The sequence below is a fragment of the Engystomops pustulosus genome, chromosome 2, assembly GCF_040894005.1.
Source record: "Engystomops pustulosus chromosome 2, aEngPut4.maternal, whole genome shotgun sequence".
Taxonomy (NCBI): Eukaryota; Metazoa; Chordata; class Amphibia; order Anura; family Leptodactylidae; genus Engystomops; species Engystomops pustulosus.
Window position 1 is genome coordinate 44,884,285 of NC_092412.1, and position 21,406 is coordinate 44,905,690.

The window sequence follows — 21,406 nt, forward strand, 5'->3', positions numbered from 1 at the left end:
CGCAGCTGCACTAGGCACCATGCAACACAAATTAGGGGCATTCTGGTGCTCAGTCAGACCGTACACCAGATGCAAAGTCCAACAGAATTGTGTGGCACGCCCTATGTTAAAAGTGCACACTGGTGCACTCTGTTGGGGCAGTGAAGGGGGCACGAAATTTATGAAAAATGTGCGCCAAAAATCCTGAACTATACACAGGCAAACTGCATATAGTGCAGTTTGCCCTGTTCTTAGTAAATGTGCCCCTATGTGTATAGTGACCCACTAGTTTGCTGCCTAGAGACAGAATAGAAGGCCACTTAAAACTGTTTTGGGGAAAAGAAGGCTAAGTATTTAAACTGGTGTCTTCTGAACTAGAACCACCCCACCCCAACCTTAAGTTGTGGTATGTACATCTATTGACCACCATGAAGTACAGTTACTCTTTAATAAAAAGTGATTTAGTGCCCTATCCACACTAGTGTGAAAAAATAATGATACCCCCTATCAGTCTTCCCCTCCCTCTTAAAGGACATCTACCACCAGGATAAAGGATTGTAAAACTAGCACCAAGATGTTAATAATAAAATAAAAACTACTTAGTACATACACGGCAGTCCAACCCCACATCCAGTAACCTCACACCATCAAATAAAAGGGTCAAAGGAAAGTCCCACCACATGCCCCAGACCTTTTCGAATTTCTCAGTGCGGTGTTTATGGAGAAAAAATGTGGAGTGACTCCATTAACAAGGGTCTTCCATTGGGAACACCTAAGAGCAGGGTCGGCTCCAGGTTTCTGTAGGCCCCTGGGTGACAGAGCCTCAGTGGGCCCCTTTGCAGTGAACTAACGTGGCAGCATTTTAAAAATAAGAAACTAAAAATCTTCCCTAGTTTTTCATCCCAAACAGCCCCTCATGGTTATTTTATATACAGCCCCTCATGGTTATTTTATATACAGCCCCCTCATGGTTATTTTATATACAGCCCCCTCATGGTTATTTTATATACCGCCTCTCATGGTTATTTTATACACAGCCCCCTCATGGTTATTTTATATACAGTCCCCTCATGGTTATTTTATATACAGCCCCCTCATGGTTATTTTATATACAGCCCCCTCATGGTTATTTTATATACAGCCCCCTCATGGTTATTTTATATACAGCCCCCTCATGGTTATTTTATATACAGTCCCCTCATGGTTATTTTATATACAGCCCCCTCATGGTTATTTTATATACAACCCCCTCATGGTTATTTTATATACAGCCCCCTCATGGTTATTTTATATACAGCCCCCTCATGGTTATTTTATATACAGTCCCCTCATGGTTATTTTATATACAGCCCCCTCATGGTTATTTTATATAAAACCCCATCATGGTTATTTTATATACAGCCCCCTCATGGTTATTTTATATACAGCCCCTTCATGGTTATTTTATATACAGCCCCCTCATGGTTATTTTATATACAGCCCCCTCATGGTTATTTTATATACAGCCCCTCATGGTTATTTTATATACAGCCCCCTCATGGTTATTTTATATACAGCCCCTTCATGGTTATTTTTATATAAAACCCCCTCATGGTTATTTTATATGCAGCCCCTCATGGTTATTTTATATACAGCCCCCTCATGGTTATTTTATATACAACCCCCTCATGGTTATTTTATTTACAGCCCCTCATGGTTATTTTATATACAGCCCCCTCATGGTTATTTTATATGCAGCCCCTCATGGTTATTTTATTTACAGCCCCTCATGGTTATTTTATATACAGCCCCCCTCATGGTTATTTTATATACAGCCCCCTCATGGTTATTTTATATGCAGCCCCTCATGGTTATTTTATTTACAGCCCCTCATGGTTATTTTATATACAGCCCCCCTCATGGTTATTCTATATACAGCCCCCTCATGGTTATTTTATATAAAGCCCCCTCATGGTTATTTTATATACAGCCCCCCTCATGGTTCTTTTATATACAGCCCCCTCATGGTTATTTTATATACAGCCCCCTCATGGTTATTTTATATACAGCCCCTCATGGTTATTTTATTTACAGCCCCCTCATGGTTATTTTATATACAGCCCCTTCATGGTTATTTTTATATAAAACCCCCTCATGGTTATTTTATATGCAGCCCCTCATGGTTATTTTATATACAGCCCCCTCATGGTTATTTTATATACAGCCCCTCATGGTTATTTTATATACAACCCCCTCATGGTTATTTTATATGCAGCCCCTCATGGTTATTTTATATACAGCCCCCCTCATGGTTATTCTATATACAGCCCCCTCATGGTTATTTTATATACAGCCCCCCTCATGGTGCTTTTATATACAGCCCCCTCATGGTTATTTTATATGCAGCCCCTCATGGTTATTTTATATACAGCCCCTCATGGTTATTTTATATACAGCCCCCTCATGGTTATTTTATATACAGCCCCTTCATGGTTATTTTTATATAAAACCCCCTCATGGTTATTTTATATGCAGCCCCTCATGGTTATTTTATATACAGCCCCCTCATGGTTATTTTATATACAGCCCCTCATGGTTATTTTATATACAGCCCCCTCATGGTTATTTTATATGCAACCCCTCATGGTTATTTTATATACAGCCCCCCTCATGGTTATTCTATATACAGCCCCCTCATGGTTATTTTATATACAGCCCCCCTCATGGTTCTTTTATATACAGCCCCCTCATGGTTATTTTATATGCAGCCCCTCATGGTTATTCTATATACAGCCCCCTGATGGTTATTTTATATACAGCCCCCTCATGGTTATTTTATATACAGCCCCCTCATGGTTATTTTATTTACAGCCCCCTCATGGTTATTTTATATACAGCCCCCTCATGGTTATTTTATATACAGCCCCTCCATGGTTATTTTATATAAAACCCCCTCATGGTTATTTTATATACAGCCCCCTCATGGTTATTTTATGTACAGCCCCTTCATGGTTATTTTATATACAGCCCCTTCATGGTTATTTTATATACAGCCCCCTCATGGTTATTTTATGCACAGCCCCTTCATGGTTATTTTATATACAGCCCCCTCATGGTTATTCTATATACAGCCGCCCTCATGGTTATTTTATATACAGCCCCCTCATGGTTATTTTATATACAGCCCCTCATGGTTATTTTATATACAGCCCCCTCATGGTTATTTTATATACAGCCCCTTCATGGTTATTTTATATACAGCCCCCTCATGGTTATTTTATATACAGCCCCCTTCACCCCCTATGAATTCATCAGATACAGTCCCCCTCATCCCCATGTATTCCTTATTATTATTATAATCCTAATATTGTATTCCTTAATGCCTTATGTGGGCCCCTCAGCAGCTCTTGGCCGCGGCCATTGCCCAGGTATGCCCAGTGCTGGCGTTGGCCCTGCCTAGTGGTTTCATCCACCTGAGTGCCACCGCCTTCTGGACCATAAACAATGCTTCATGAAGAAAGATCCTTGTGTGGTGTGGCCAGAGATCCTCATTCAGCAAACCAAACAGGCAAACTTCAGATAGACAATCAACAGGAGACTACAATATATCAGATAATGTCTAAATCACCTCCTTCCAGAATGTTTGGAGGTGTGGACATGCCCAGATCATGTGCCAAATAGAGGCAGGCGAGAAGCTACATCTGTGGCAACTAGGGGAAGGAATACGGCCCATTTTATGAAGCCGTATAGGGGTAAGGTAGATACCTCCATTTCTGGCCAATTTACTTCTGTCCATTACCTGCTGTGTTGTACAGTACAGTTCCCCTAAATGCTACATTTTTAGAAATAATGGCACCAGAACTAAAGTTATTCCTCAAAAACATGTTCCACATGGCACCTGTGAAACCCTTAGTGCCCACGAGTACTTGCAGAATAATTACATATCTAAATGGATAACTAAATTTAAATGGAGAATTACATATCTGAATATCCCAGCAAGCAACGGGTGAGGGTAAGTAATATCCCAGCAAGTAATCTTTTAGCATATGTCTAAAAGAAGGCCATCATATTGGATTGAGGTGAGTTTTTCCAGTGGGAAGGTGGTCATGTCGCAAGTTAAAGAAGACCAGAATTGTCAGAAAAAAACATTGTAGCAATTCGATTGTCAATATCTCTTGCGGTTTAAAAGTTATCAACACAGATTCTTCATAGATTTGTACATAGATTCATTTGGGTTCAGCATCCTGATTGCAACAATCAATTTCTAAGAAGATGGTTATGATGTGCTAAACCACCACCTTCCAGTTGGAAAAACCTGCCTCTCATCCAAAATTGCTGCTTTTTTTTTAAAATAGAAATTGAGCAAATTATTGTCCAACCTCATTGTATTCCTTTTAGCAAAAACCTTTTTAGAATAAATGTATATTACCACTAGGGGGCAGACATGTATTGTATAAAGGAAAAAACTTCATTGATTCTACTCATACATCTAGCATTACCTTGGCAGTAAAATATTTTATATATTTTATAATTTGTGTAGGAATGAGATTTCCATTAATATTTTCATTATTTATTTATGGATATTTTATGAATTCCGTAATAGAACATATAATACTTGAGAAAGAATAAACCTACAATTATCAATAATGCACGTCATTTATTTCTAGTGTGATAATAGTCATTGATTTACATGCAGAAACAATCCTTATGGATTCTGATACCTACACACATGTGATGTATGATACAAAACTTTCTTTGTTGTTTGTCTTTTCTCCTTCTAATGTACTTTATATCTTAGGAAGGATAAATTGTCTGTCTATTGTATCAGTAGAAAGGTGGCAGCTAGGAATATGATGCATAGAGCATAGACTTTGCCACTACATAAGTGACAACCACAAGCCAATATAATACATGTGCCCCTTTTGGAGTAATGGAACAATTATCTTTTTAGTTTGAGATACATGTATTTTGGTATCCTGGTTAAAAAGGGTAAAACTACTTACTTCGTGAGCTAGTGCATATGGTGTAGACACATAGACATGTCTCCAGGACTTCTCGTGTGAGTAAGATCAGTACCAAAAAGAGCGATTATAGTCACATTATGAGTACCCTGTAGAAGTATAGGCAGATTCATGGCAGTATCCTAAACCGTGGAAACATGACCTTATACCATGATGGATACCTTACCAGCAGGCGTGTATACCACAGGAATATACTGTAACACTTTGTCCTTCTTTTACCTTTCTCTTTAACAGAGAAGTCCCAACGGGGCCCTGTTACTAACTTTGAATCATTTACCTAAACTCTTGCTGACACCCCGCATCCTGCACATTAGACACTACACATGTATACTACACAGACATATATAAACACAGTACCAAACTTATTTACCATATACATGTACTGTTGAGCAGGAACTGCTCTTATATATATATGTGTACTGTCCAGCAGCCTCCCCTCATTAAATAAAATGCCCAGTAGTAGCCTCCCCCATTAATACAATGGGGCTCATTTACTACGTGCCCGAATCACTCATTTTCGTCAGGTATCCTGAAAATTACCGGTTTACGCAGTTTTGCCCCGGGTTTTTGGCACACGAGATCGGATTGTGCCGCATAGGCACTGGGTTTCACCTGACATAAATCGGGGGGTGTGGCCGTCGGAAAACCCACCGGATTAAAAAAACTTGGTATTTTGAAAAAACTATGTGTCGCTTGCAAGCACTTACATGCACCAGGAAGAGGATGGTGAACTCCGTAGGACCTTGGCGGATCTCGGTGCAGCAGCGACACCTAGTGGATATCAGGTGCACGACCTTAGTGAATCCCGGCAAGCTCCAAATCAACGTCGGACAACGCGCCGCGGGATTGCGAATGGCCCGGGTAAGTAAATGAGCCCCAATGTCTGACAGCCTCCCCTCATTAATAAAGTGTCCAGCATACTCCCCTCATAAATAAAATGTCATGCAGCTCCGCTCTTCTGCTGCACACTGTATAACATGACATTGATGCCACTTGATGACATCATACAGTATGCGCAGGCAGAGCGCCTAGACGTGTCTCTCCCTGTGCACACTTGTAATCAATTGTATCCATTTGATACACACATGCAATTAATTGTTTCCCCCAATCATGGACCAGAAGTCTGCCAGATTGCTGGCTCCCTCCATCCTCGGGCCCAGTCGTGGTCCCCCCCCCCCCCCTGCAACTGTGATTGTTACGCCCCGTCCCCAACATCATTCAGTTTTAAAGACATCACTATTTGGTAATATTGTATTCAAAAGTTATATGCTATATGTGCCTGTGTGTGGCCCCAGAGAATTTGCCATTAAAGGAAATGTACCACCATCAAGGATTGTAAACCAATCACCCTAAAGTCCTGGTGTGTGCCCCCTCTGCCAGGATCCACTTAAGCTTCTTATGCCCTTGTTTTTAAGAATAAAGGGCTTTAAAAAAAATATGCAAATTAGCCCAAGGGGCTCCCAGGTCCATTAAAACCTATGGAGCTCAGAGCCCCTGAGGCTCATTTGCAAAATTTTAAAATCCTTTTTTTGTAAAAACCATGGAATAAGGAGCTTAAAGAAGAGAAGATCCGGCCAGAGGGGGCACACACCAGTATGTCAGTGTGCTCTGTTTGCAATTCTTCATCCTGGGGGTACAAGTACAAGAATGAGTTAACAAAGCAATAGATTAGATTCTCTTTGACTGAAGTTGATATTTAGATGGATTATTGCCACAAATTTAAAATGAAACATGAGCGTCAAAAGGGACTGTTTACTACAGAAGGGAACTGAATGACACATTGCTGTCCCAAGAGATGGAACTTGAGCAGCAGTGACAATTACACTCTCTCAATGTTTCATCCCTGACTCATACAATGGTTTAACCAGCAGAAGTGAGACTTTAATGATTATGCAATTATGCAGAGTTTTATTAAGCTGAAATTCACTAGTGATAGTAAATGCACCTGAGATGTCAGGCAATTATAGAGATTGCTCGCGTTCAGATTGTCATTGCCAGTTGTTAGGATTTCGGAATGTATAATAATATAGAATTATAGAAAAATTCTTTTAAAAAAGTGAACTGTTTGTTCAATAGTTACGCAATTCATGGCCAACGCCATGAGTCCAATTAATATTCTAAATGACTCTCGTTGCTTTCCTAGTACTGGATACATTATTTGTACTGGTATGTTGCTGAATGGACCTCTTCAGTGTAAGGGCTCTTTCACCTTGCTTCGTTTTTCACATCCGTGGTTCATTGAATTCCACGGATGCCTCACAACGCCATTGATTTCTATGGTTGCTTTCACATTGGCTTGTATTTTCACTGATCTGATGTCCGTGGAAATAATGATAAAACATGTACAATTTTCTTTTACTGATGAGGCTGAAAAACCAGGTGTGATGTTTTCCAAGAAATGTTAAACCTTCAGTTTTTTTGGTGGACACGGAGACAAAACGGATGCATCACGGTGACAAAACGGAAGAAAAACGGAGACAAAACGCAACTAAAGCTGAGCACCAACAGCAATGTGAAAGAGCCCTAAAAATACAGCAAGTACACCCCTCTGTTGTATGCGATTATAAATGATTGAGACATTTACAAGAAATGAAAATGAAGTATAACATAGGATCGATTGGAGAGTACATACTGATTCAAAGCATAAGTACCACATTCAAAGATAAAAGCCCTAAGATAACAGTGATTACCATATGTCGTCACAGGAAAATTACATACATATTCTACTAAACTCTATATAATGACCTCCAGGTGACTCATCCATTTGTCCCAGACCACCATTAATGCTTCTTCCAAACATGACTTATCTCACAGATTCCCTTTTCAAGGATGCTGGAAAAATACAGACAAAAATCAGTGGTAGCTTTAATGTAAACTAGAGTAGATGTTATAGGCACAAGAGGCCACTTGCACAATGTTTCATCTTGGAGGAAATGATAAAGCCATAGGAAGAAGAAAGTCTTGTCACATATGACAGAATCTCCTACATCAATAGAACAGAGTTCCAGGAATTCTGCACTGACCCGAGCCCTTTTCCTGGGTCTTAGGCTCGTTCCACACTTGCGAGTATGATGTGACGAACTCGCATCATACTCGCAACGCGTGCTGCTGGGATCTCCCGGCCCAAACGCTGCAAAGCGGGACCGCGTGGATGCAGGAAGTAGTAAAGCCATGCATGCACCGACAATCATGGCACAGGGCAGTCAATGGCATTTGTGTGATAATTCAGCCGACAGCCGGATGACGTAGGGAAAGTAGGTGTAAGCAAGACTCAGACTCGCACATATGTATACGCCCACCTCTACTCGCTAGTATCCAGGCAGAGAATCGGTGTTAATTTTTGCCTTTTCAGAGCAGAGATTTTATTAGATGAAGAAAGGTTGCCCTTATGCTATAAGCGGCTCTATGGGAACCTGCCCTTTAATCTCTGAGCCTGATCAACTCAGTGAGACCTCCAGTGTCAGAAAATGGTAATGCAGCTGCTTAAATATCTGCTTGAATGTTATTTCTATGTGACCAATCACATGCATTGTCATTACTGTATTGTACAGAGGTGCTGGTTGGATGACAAACCTCTCCCTAAGGTTATATAAGCCCTTTGGTGTGGAAAGTTCTGGGTCATCTCTCTGGAGAGAGAAAGTACTAAGAAGCTTAATACAAGTACATTTGTCTGCTGCTTGCTGCCCAGACACACACAGCCTCTTTGCCCTTCATATCTCCACTTTCAAGAGTCTTCCTCATCCTGCTGCTGAAGCAGCCCCTCATCTTCAGTCTGCAGCTACCCCTACCAGGCTGTAAGAACCCCTGCCAAACACCATCAAACCAGCCACCTTGATCCAGATGATTGTTACTGCTGTTGTGGCCATTGCGGTGTTACTAAATAAAAGAACTGTAAGTTTTATGGTTGACATGCCCTGTCTCCGAGTGATCCCTGCGTGAGGCTGATAACATCAAGGGCGGCCCATATACCACCACCAGGTATCCTTACTTTTACATGGGCTTTGCTCTAGGGAGAGAAATCCTACACCGTCAGCCTCTCCTTTTTTGCGCTTCTACCTGTCGGATACCCGTCCGGCTGTGGACGCGGCGTATTCCCTCGGTTCCTTTCCCTGCACCGTGACCACAGACGAGCGCTAGGCTGCACTCCGCCAGTACTCAGGTACATAAGGGATCCAGCTGCCCCCAAGCCAGTAAAAGGCTAGGCCCGGTGGGGGATGTTGCACAAACATCTCATAAATACACGTAAAAGCAGTTTGCACATAGAGCAAAATATGTCAAAATATGTCTGGTAGAAATATCTTCCGGCCTCTCACATTGTAGCACATTTTTTGGCTCAGATTGCTTCATAGAGTTACAATGGAATATGGAATATTCTCTGGGTCTTTCGAATAAAACTCCCAGTAATATAGATCTAAAAATGATTAAGCATCCCAAGGTGCTAGAAATGAGCAGTTCTGATCATCCTGTTTATTCATCTCCGAAAATAAACATTACTCTTTTTCTATAAATGAAAATCTAGCGGCTCGGAGTCATCCAATTAAATGACTGGGTGATAGATGCCTTGCAGATATAAGGTGGAAAATCAAATTACGCTTGTGAGCACTCAGTCTTTAATACGCGGTGTGAAATCAGAGGCCTAATTGCTGATTTGAAGTCTTTCATGGGATCTTGATAGCACTGGCGGGAGGCATCACTTAAATCCCTACAAAATATTTATATATTGGATATCAAGAATATTTCCTCTCTGCAATTATGGAAATTCTGTGCAGATACATTAGATGAGCTAATAATCATGTTACTGTAACGTTAAAGGGGTATTCCTACAACCATATTAGAAGCGCTTTTTTGTACTATGTCCATAGGTATGTGCTACAGTGGTCATGAAGAGAATGTGGAGCGATTCTTACTTTGTGCAGTGAGACATTGTCACAGGGGCCATGGGTGTTCCCGCAATCCATACCCGTGCCCCTCTGTGTTCACTTGTGCCTCTTACCTCTTACCACTCCTGATTCCTGTCCGCAGCCCCTGCAAGCACGCCCCCGTCTCTAAGGGCGTGCGCATGTCGGCTTCAGGAAATCTAAAGGGCCAGCACACCGTTAATTGGAGCTGGCCATTTCCAAGAAGTATATTTAAATCTGCCTCTCCCTGCACACCCTGCCGGATCTTTGGTCTCAATGCCTAAGAGAAAGATGTTCCCTGCAGGTTATTTCCGGGTTTTGAGCTCTGGTTGTGACCTCGGACCTTTACCTGATTATGCTCCTCCGCTGCCAGCCCTGACCTCTTGCTTCGTCTATGACCTTGAAATTCTGCCGCCTGCATCGACCTACTGCCTGTCCTCGACCACGACCTTAGCTGCCACCACGGACAAGTCGCACCTGTGGAATGACTTGGAGGTACCACGCTGCAGCAAGTCCAACCTGCTTTGTGGAGGGCTCTGGTGGAGACCGGGTGCCACTTAGATTCAGGTCCCAGGTGTCGGCTTGTGTCATCGTCCACGGTGGTCCAGGGGGTTCACTTACCCCGAGCCTTGACAGACGTCACATGTACGATGCAGAACATGTGTGGTTTATCTAAGCGCATAGGAATAGTTATATGGTTTAAAGAGCTAGAGAAACCCATTGTAGAGATTATGGAGAATACTTTTTAGATGGCTAAAGGTACAGTTAGGGTCCATTTAGACATAAATAATGTTTCTGACTCAATTTGTTGTATTTTGGGGGGATATTAGGACAACCCCTTAAGGATAAACCATATGCATGGAACATCTATAACCATAGTACTTATAGTGCTGTAAGTAGTCTGTCTTCTTTTAGTTCAACCATTAGGCACTGTATAATAAAGATATTTTATCATATGCGCAATGCATCTAAGAAAGAATACTTCTGTAATATGCCATTAAAGTGGTTGGCCATTGATTTTCATATATTGCCCATGTGCCTTTACTGCCTTTTAAATTATCCCTGAATGTTCATCAAGTGATTCAGAAGTCCTGCTACTTATTTTTGTGCTGTGTGCAGACTCTCCATTCTTCTTTGTTTGCATGTCTAAGCTCTGCTGAATAGGAGGAGCTGTAGGAGGTCAGTTATGACTCCCTCCTGCTCCCTTTTCCTGTCTCTGTCAGTGAGGGTGGACTGTGAAAAGAAAGACACAGTGGAGCATATTTACTAAGAATGTAGGAAACTGCACTAAAACTGTATAATGCGATTAGTGACAGATTAATTAAGAACGTGCACCAGAAATCATGAATCTGGTGCTTCCCTGCACTGACCCGACAGAGTTCACCAACTTTTTTGTGGTGCACCTTTAACATATCGCATCCGACAATGTAAAATATCTTATCAGAGTAAAGTGCTTCTCCCTCCACCTACTTTGGCTCTTACCATCCTCCCTACTTTCTCCTTTATGTGTTTTTCCTTTTGAGATTTCTACTACATTTTACTTGCTAGCAAGACTAACATCATCTCATTCTAGTGGCAGATTACATATAGGTTCTATGGAGAGGGAACAGGGAGCAGTGCATCACAGCAGCTAGGTCTTTAGACAGACTGCAGAGAGAAGAGCTGATCTCACTCTAATGTCAGATTACATAGAGTTTCTATGGAGAGGGAAGGGGGAGCAGTGAGTCACAGCAGCTAGGTCTTTAGACAGACACTTCAGAGAGAAGAGCTGATCTCACTCTAATGTCAGATTACATAGAGTTTCTATGGAGAGGGAAGGGGGAGCAGTGAGTCACAGCAGCTAGGTCTTTAGACAGACACTTCAGAGAGAAGAGCTGATCTCACTCTAATGTCAGATTACATAGAGTTTCTATGGAGAGGGAAGGGGGAGCAGTGAGTCACAGCAGCTAGGTCATTAGACAGACACTGCAGAGAGAAGAGCTGATATCACTCCAGTGTCAGATTACATAGAGGTTCTATGGAGAGGGAAGGGGGAGCAGTGAGCCACAGCAGCTAGGTCATTAGACAGACACTGCAGAGAGAAGAGCTGATATCACTCCAGTGTCAGATTACATAGAGGTTCTATGGAGAGGGAAGGGGGAGCAGTGAGCCACAGCAGATAAGTCTTTAGACAGAGACTGCAGAGAGAAGAACTGATAGAAAATAAAGATTACGAGTCACATAATAACCAGGTACATTGTTAAATATAATTGTCCATATAGAGTACCACAGGAGATGTAATACATGTCAAAGTTTGTCTGAATCCTGACATGGTTCTATTTTTTTATTCTTTTATCCCGGAGCAAGATGTTACTTCAGTGGACATGGGAATATCATGTCTTTCATGCTACAAAACAACATGAAGATGTATGAATGAATATGCCTGTGGCTAACAGCTTTAGAGACACAAAGAGCTGAAGGTTTTTGTTGTGTTTTTTCCCACTTGACCTTTAAGAACAAAGAAAATATTATCACATAGAAAATGTGGTGTCTCCTTCTAAGTAGATTTGCATAAAACTGCTATTTTTCCTCATCAGATGTATTAGAAGGAAATCTACCATCAAAATCATGATAAACCAGGGGCACTTACTCATAGATCCAGGCACTGTCCCTTTGGCAATATTATATTTGTTATCCATACTTCCTACTAAAATAAGCTTTTAAATTGTGCTAATGAACCTGAAGAACCTAACCAGACTGTTAGTTTGCCCCCTGCTCCCTCAGCACTTTCCCCTCTCTCTGCCTGATGTAATTTCACTGCAGCAAAAAAAGTTTCAGCACACAGTTGGAGGGGTAACAGCCAGGGAAGCTACAGCACAGATAACACCTCATTAGCATAATTTTAAAAGATGAATTTAAAAGGATGAAGGCCATGGATAAGAAATATAAGAAGATTATCACAGTCACTGTGCCTGCTTCTAGGAGTAAGTGTCCTGGTGCTTGATACTGATGGTGTTTGGGTAGGATTTAAGATTATCCTCTTTTAGTGTGCATTGGCTGCGTATTTCTAATCAATAAGCATGCAATGGATGACTCAGGTACTGCACAAGCTTTATTTGGTTTCACAAAACTATATAGAAATTATGAAGGAAGCCGAAGGGGGCGCAGAATTCCCAGCTCATGTGGTCTCTTGATTGGAGAACTTCCTTGCTGTTGCACATTGAAGTCTTATTGACATTCCTTAGCTTCAAAACTTTCTGTCTCGGCGCCATCTTGAGTTCATTGTTTCTATTACAGTACATTTTTAGGAAAATAAGAAAAGTAGAAATGACAGGATTTGATCTATCTGCTAGGTTTACCTTAACAATGGTAGATTTCCTTTAATGTGATAACATAAGACTTTAGGACAATTTGTCACCAGATCAAGTTGCTTGGAGAAAAGCAGCTCAACTTATGTAATTCATATTTCAACATTTTCAACCATGAGGATGGGCAAGGAAGGACACCTCCATATTTTTAAAAAACAGAATAATCATTTACACTAAAAAGCAAAAGGGTAACAATGTTTTAGACATTTGACTTATATGCTCCACCATCTACTACAGCTTTGAATGTGAAATTACCAATATGTTATAGACAATCATCCTTGTAGCTCATACATAAATATGATTTGCAGCTATTTAGCATCCGCTAAGTTATACAAATCTTTGTCATGTTACTGTTACTGTTTTGCTTTTGAAAATCGAAATGTAAATCTTTATTATTTTGTTAATCCACCTTTGGTTTTTAAAACTGCTTGAATTCTTCTGAGCATGCTCTCAATTACATTCAAGAATATCTTGACCAAAATCTGACCCCAGGTCACTTCTACACATTCCTAATGTTGATACATACTGGTCGACTCACTTGTAAAAATCACTTGGTGTTCGGTTGTGGGACTGTCCAGACCAATTCAGCAACTCTACTTTAATTGTTATTTCTTCTCCAACCATGACATATGCTTCAGGTTATTGTCTTCCTGAAACACTATGGGGCAGATTTACCTACCCGGTCCATTCGCGATCCAGCGGCGCGTTCTCTGCGGTGGATTTGTGTCTTCCGGCGATTCACTAAGGCAGTTCTTCCGACGTCCACCAGGTGTCGCTGCTGCGCTGAAGTCCGCCGAGGCCCACCGGAGTTCACGATCCTATACTTGGTGAAGGTAAGCGCGTGTCCCGTGACACTTTTTTTTTTAAATGCGGCGGTTTTTCCGAATCCGTCGGGTTTTCGTTTGGCCACGCACCCCCCAGATTTCCATTGCGTGCATGCCGGCGCCGATGTGCCACATTCCGATCGTTACACCAAAATCCCGCTGGTAAAACGCGATTCGGGCCCTTAGTAAATGACCCCCTATGTGATCATTTTCATATCCATAATACTTGGGTGTATGAAGTTACTCATCTTGTAGGATACTCACATGTAACACAGCATTGAAACCATCATCAATCCTGATCAAGTATCCAACTTGTTTGGCTGTGAAACAAACAATTCATTAAATTTCCCTTGATTTTTCCAGACCATTTGCACCCATCACAGCCCAATCTATTGACTTTTGACTCATCACTCAAAAACACCTGTTTCCAATATTCTACTGTTCACTTTTCAGCCAACTAGAACCAACATTTCTTATGGTGATAGGATGGTGGTCTAAACTTCAGTATCATTATATTACAAAGCATACAAGCCACACAAGAACTGATGAAACTTACAATGAGCTCTAACTTTTCCAATTTTTCCATGGATTTCCACCTCTTGGGTTTGAAGGACTTCAAGTGTAACTGTAAAGTTATAATGATTTTACCAAATTGTTATATGTGATCCCCCCTTTAAAAACAAACATAACGATGCCCATATTGTGCTGCTCGTCCTTTTCTTTCCAAAGTTATGGCATTTTCTGTTCTGAAAGTGATTGACAAAAATCTTTTCCCCAGAGGTGAAGTGGGCGGAGACTAATGTCTGCCAGTCTATGCCCTCAAGCTGAGGCCAGTTAGCTTGCCCACAGATCCCATGATGCCTTGTGTTTTCTCTCAAAGTAGTTTAGCAGTAAATCTATTTAGGTTCCCACAAATAAATCCACAGAATACTGCACAGCGGATGTATATGGTGACACCCTGGCAGCTTCCATCACATGGAAAAGCAGGGAACATGTAATAAGTGGTAGAAATCATTAGCTCATGCAGTCTATGGCTGTGCTGTGTGAGCACTAAGGGTTAATAGCTTATCTGCACAAAGCTGATGCGGCTGATGATAAGGTGAGGGAAGGGAGCAACGTGAGGTGCAGAGAAAGACAGAGACAGCTCTATAGAATCACAGTTTGGGATGGAGGGACTTATACGGAACAGGAGAGATCTTGTACCTCACTATTCTGTGCAGGAGACAACTGTAACCACAGTCTTGGAACACATTCAGCCCTGCTACATACACAGAGAGATGTGTCACGTGATCTTCTCCTCTATGAGCAGGGAGCAGTAGCCCATGAGTCCGTAGAGTTTGTAGATTTGTTTATATTACAGACTCCAGGGCTTTTCTGCAGAAGGAGAGGAAGCAGCCATTGCAGCCATTGCATTTGCAGCAAAGAAACTGTTGAATTTAGGTAACAAAGATAATAGGCAAAACTGTTTTACATCCCAAGAGCTTTTGATTTGTGGAAAACAAAAAACTCTTTACAGTTACTCTTTCACTTTATGTTCTTTCAATTGTAACGGCACTGACATGACACTTTTGGTTCAGTGGCTGCTACCTATTTGCTGGATGATGATATTTCTCTTTTCTTCTGTAATCTTCTTCATTGCTGCTCCTCGATTTGAAGCAGTTGCCATTAGGTTGCCAGTAATGAAAAGATGCATATTAGAAAAACAGGTTTGCAGGCTACCAGTTTTTCTTCCAAATGCAGGTTAAATATTTTTTGGTAATAATAGCTTCTTATGTTAGAAATGTCAATGTGGAAGGGCAATGTTTGCTCTGCAAAAACTGTTACTTTCAGTTCTTTCTTTTTTGTGCACAAATCAATTTGGTAGTTGAAGTCAATATCACATAAAATAAATAGCACATTTTCCTAGAATTATCATTTCAATATATACACTTCTAATATACTCTCCCATTAGATATCCTATCCATAAGAATATATCTCCCATTAGAAATCGTATCCATAACAATTCTACATATCGTAGATTTGCTGGTTTCTCACGTTACTCTATAAACTTTTATGTTCCCGCCATATAAAAGCCATATAAAGTGAGAAATCAAACAATGGATATATTGCATCTTTAGAGAACATCCATAAAAATAAAGGCTGTAGGCCTTCAGAAAACATTTTTATGTCTTTCAATCGATTTTGTTGTCTTTACGCTGCCCTGGAGAACACTAGCAATGTGTGACAGTCTATTTTATTTAAGATATTTCTGCTACTTTTATTGTCAACTTTAGGGCATTCTTAGAACGGCAGCAACTTTTACATTTGCATACATATCATTTGTGTAGCACAAATTTTATTCTTCTATCAAGGCCATGATTGAAGTTGTTGTACTTCCTAATAGGGTGGCTATGATGTCCGTCGGGCTCTCTAGGTGTCCTTTGTATGTCAGATCTACGCTTACTAGTCGGTATATTTGATTTTATTATAAATTAGATCTTCATGTACTGACATCCTAATAACCTGGGGCTAGCCTTGTGTTTATAGACAGCAGCCAATCAGAGAAGGCAGAGTCACACATCTGCAGTACATAGAGAGGTAGGTGGTAGCACATTTTCAGCTCTCTCCATTTGCTTCTGTAGGACTTCCTAGAATATCTGACCAGAGGGGCCACTGCAAAAGTTGGAGGAACTTGTTCCTTGATACGGTTCCTAGAAATGGGATATGCGGAAAAATCCGCCAACTGGGAATATCCCTTTAAATCTGAAAAATACTTATGCATGAATGTGTTAGTATGCATGACAGATGAGGTTTCTTTCTGAGAAGGGTAAGAAGATGTTGCTGTATATATTCTGTATAGACAATCCTCTTTCAAGTGTGTACCGGCCAACTTCAAAGCAAAGAGTGACTGCCTTTGAGTGTTGAAGAAAAAAAAAATCAATATCTGCCTCTTAGATAGCCCTCTGTGAGTACGGAGAACACATCATTCGCCCACTCCAGATGCTGCTTTGTATTTTGTATGATAGCATTTTATCTGTGATAGCATTTATTGGGTCTCTTGGTTTTCTTTTATGTTTTGGTATATCATAGAAAATAATAGAAATAGCAGACATAATTTAAGACATAATAACATAAGCAAATCTTGATAGTTATTGCTGAGCAGAAGGACAAGGCCAGACAGTGGGCAACCACATGTGGCTCAAGTATGTGGCCAACTATGGCTTCCAAGGGGATTTATGATTTTGCAGGCAAAGGCTCTTTTAGACTAGTGTTTTTCACATCCAAAAGTTTTTGCAGATAGAATATTGACCCATTGGCCCAGATTTATCAATAGTGAGGCAAACTTCATGGGGCATATTTATCATCGTGCGCCAGCGTATATGATAAAAACCGCAGCCGGCGCCTTTTCACGTATGAAAAGTTGCCGGCAGCAGCAAGTGCGCAGGCGCGGGGACAGTAACGCCCCGTGCCGGCCCACTCCCGGCCGGCTGTGCCCCTCGTGCAAATAATCGCAAAAGCTAGCAATAAGCTAGCATTTGCGATTATTTCAGCGCCTCTGCGCCACTGGCATAGCGCAGAGGTCCTGATAAATATCCCCCCAAGTGCAGAGTGCTCCGGTTTAACTTCTTCGTGCACTGTTCATGCACGGTGCAGAGGTGCTGAGACTGTATGTAAAGCACTCACAGGCTGAGCCCTCTTCATACAGAGGTGGGGTTTGCTGCATATTGCAGCAAACATCCTCTTCTTATACCCTGTGGTCAGTGCTATTAACTTTTGCAATGACACCGGCAGAGCATGGGTGCCGCCATCTTTGTCCTGATGGCTGCTCCACGGGATGTCATCAGGGAGCGGAGAGTGGTGGCCATGACAGCCTCGGGTCTTTGTCAGTCCCGAGGCTGCATGGCATCTGCAGTTTTATTACGATGAGCCAGTGGCTCATTGTAATGAATACTGTGTAAAAATGCCATATATGTATTGCAGTAAATGGTAGGAATGATCAGACTTTCCAGGGTCAAAGTATCCGACTGGGTTTAAAAAATAGTGAAAAAAAAGTTAAAAAAATAAAAATAAAAAATTCAAAGCATCCCCCTTTTGCTAGAACTGATATAAAAATGTAACAAACAGTAAAAATCACAAACATGCTAGGTAACGCTGTGTTTCAAAATGCTTGATTTATCAAAATAAAAAAACCGTTATAGCGCCAAAATGTCCAAAATGCTCCCATTACACCATTTCACCTCACATATAAAACTGTAATAAAAAGTGATCAAAAGGTCGCATCGTCCTCAAAATGGTAGCAATGAAAATGTTGGCTCATTTCGCAAAAAATGACACCTCACGCAGCTCCATACAGCAATGTATGAAAAAGTTATTAGCGTTCAATTTTAAGCAATTTATTAAAAAACCTATATAAATTTGGTAGCCCTCTGTTCTTACCGAACCAAAGAATAAACTAGATGTATCATTTGGAGTGCACAGTGAAAATTTTTTTGCCAATTTTAACCCATTTAGATTTTTTTCCAGCTTCCCAGTACATGGCATAAAATAATAATGTCACTGATTAGTAAAATTTGTTACGCAAAAAAATAAGCCCTCACACAGCTCTGTGCACGGAAAAATGTAAAAGTTATGGATTTTTGAAGGTGGAGAGAGAAAAATTTGCGAAAAAACGCTGCATCTTCAAGGGGTTAATGAAGACCAGCACATGGTCTTCATGAATCTGGCATTCCCTGCAGGCGTCCAAAGTGCTTAAACTGAGCGCACCAGTTTTTTAACAGGGGTGCTCTACAATTCTGTCGGATTTGCCAATATAAATGTGGTGCGAATAAGCACTGGAACATCCCTTTAGGGCCAGAGTTTTGTGTCACCGCAGACATAGTGCAGCCATGACATAAAACTGGTGCAAACGCTACATAATGGGGCACATTTACTCACCCGGTCCTGTCGCGATCTAGCGGCGCATTGTCCGTCGAGGATTCGGGTCTTCCGGCGATTAACTAAGGTAGTGCGCCCGATGTCCACCAGGTGTCGCTGCTGCGCTGAAGTCCGCCAGAGTTCACTGGAGTTCACCATCCTATCCTATCCTATTTTTTAAAAAAATACAGTGGTTTTTCCTAATCCGTCGGGTTTTCCGACGGCCACGCCCCCGATTTCCGTCGCATGCATGTCAGCGCCGATGCGCCACAAACCGATCGCATGCGCCAAAACCTGGGGCAGTTCGGCGCAAATCGGTAAAATACGGGAAAACCGACGAAGAAAAGCAGTTCGGGCCCTTAGTAAATGATCCCCAATATATGTACTTATGTACATGTATTTAAGTGCAATATATGCCAGACTACTGGTGTAGACTGCTTAATAAATTTGGGCAGGGGAACATAAGCCATAAAAAGTTAGGAAGTCAAGGATTGCATACTGAAGAAAAACACTGATGTGTGAATGAGCAGAACTTTCAGATCTTACTGCCACAAATATAAAACTCAAACATTTGCTTACATGATCACAAATTGTCATTTAATGGAAATCTTAGACCCAAATATATGATCAGGCTGGGAACATATCTTCTGAATTTTAGAAGATATAATAATAATAATATAATGTAATTTTAAATGTTTATATCCCATCACCTACTGCAATTGCTGTAGATGCGCCAGAGATTGCATCCGTGTTGCTCAGGCCATAGGTGTCCTTTGCACATAGTTTGTCTTGTAGTATTTGTTGGCTTTTATAGAAAACACCATCAATTTTATAAATTTTTGTGAATTTTTCATTCAGAAAATTTTAGCATGTGTTTCCTCCTGGCTTTTTCTCAAATCCCATTCTTTGATTTTATTTATTATTAGTATGTCCAGAATGACAAAGGAATTTCCTTTCAAGCTGTTCTTTTCGTTGAGGACACGAGAGCTGCTCCATGATTGAAAATCAACAGGCCTTATTTACTAAGGTTCCCGCGGCCGCATTTCCATCGGGTTTTCCAACGTTTTCGTGGATGGCACAGCTGGGACAGGGATATAGAAGTGGATTGTGTCACACGTGATCGGATTTTGGCGCATCGGCGCCGACTTTCATGCAACAGAAATCGGGGGGCGAGCCATCGGAGGATCCAACTGATTTGGACTGAGCGCGGGATTTAATTTTAAAATTGCACTTACATACATCGGGAAGATGGTGAACTCCGGCGGACCTGAGCGGAGAAGCGACACATGCAGGATATCAGACGCACGATGTAAGGGAATTGTGGCACAGTACATTCTCGTCAGACGCTCCGGATCGGGGAATGCGCAGGACCGGGTAAGTAAATGTGTCCCATTCTGTGTGAACCCATTCTAAATACCAAACACACCGTATGTACTCAAGTGTGAGTAGAGTTTTTCAACAATTTTTTGTGCTCAGAAAGCACCATACTCAAGGCTTTTACTGGGTGTATATATATATATATATATATATATATATATATATATAAAAAAAAATCTCTGTATTCACCTTTCAGACGCCCACCGCAGGTCCTCCTCTTGATCCCTCTCCGCAGACAGCACCTGGTCTGTGCGAGCTAGCGGTGCACAGACTATAATGTCAGAAAGCAGTGATATACTGGGGCTGGCTAGCTATATATTGGGGCAGAGGCTGGCTACATACTGGACACTGGCAGGCTATATACAGGGGGCTGGCTGGCTATATATAGGGGGACAGGGGGCTGGTTGGCTACATACTGGAGGCAAGGGGCTGGCTAGCTATATATTAGGGGGCTGACTAGCTGTATACTGGGGGTATGTGCTTGCTGGCTATATACTGGTGGGGTCTGTGACCAATGCATTTCCCACTCTAGGCTCATACTCGTGTCAATAGGTTTTCCCAGTTTTTTTTGGTTAAATTAGGGGCCTGGGCTTATATACGGGTCGGCTCATACTAGAGTTTGTACAGCACATTTTTTGTAAAAGAGACCTAGCGCTTCTGTAGAAGGCAGACACACAAGTCTAGAGCTGCAGCTGCTACTGTGCGGGTATGAAAAGGACATTAGGAAAAGTATATTAGGACTTCTAAACTACTTTATACTTTTCTGCTATGCTTTCTAGAAATGACTTGAAAAATGCCAGGTGCGGTCTGAAACATTGGGGCAGATTTACTTACCCGGCCCATTCGCGATCCAGCGGCGCGTTCTCTGAACAGGATTCGGGTCCGGACGGGATTTATGAAGGTAGTTCCTCCACCGTCCACCAGGTGGCGCTGCTGCGCTGAAAATCATCTGAACGCACCGGAATACACCGAGCTGGACCAGGTGAAGGTCAGCGCTTCCCAAGCGACACATTTTCGTTTTTTTAAATGCGGCGTTTTTTCTGAATACGTTGGGTTTTTTGTTCAGCCACGCCCCCCAATTTCCGTCG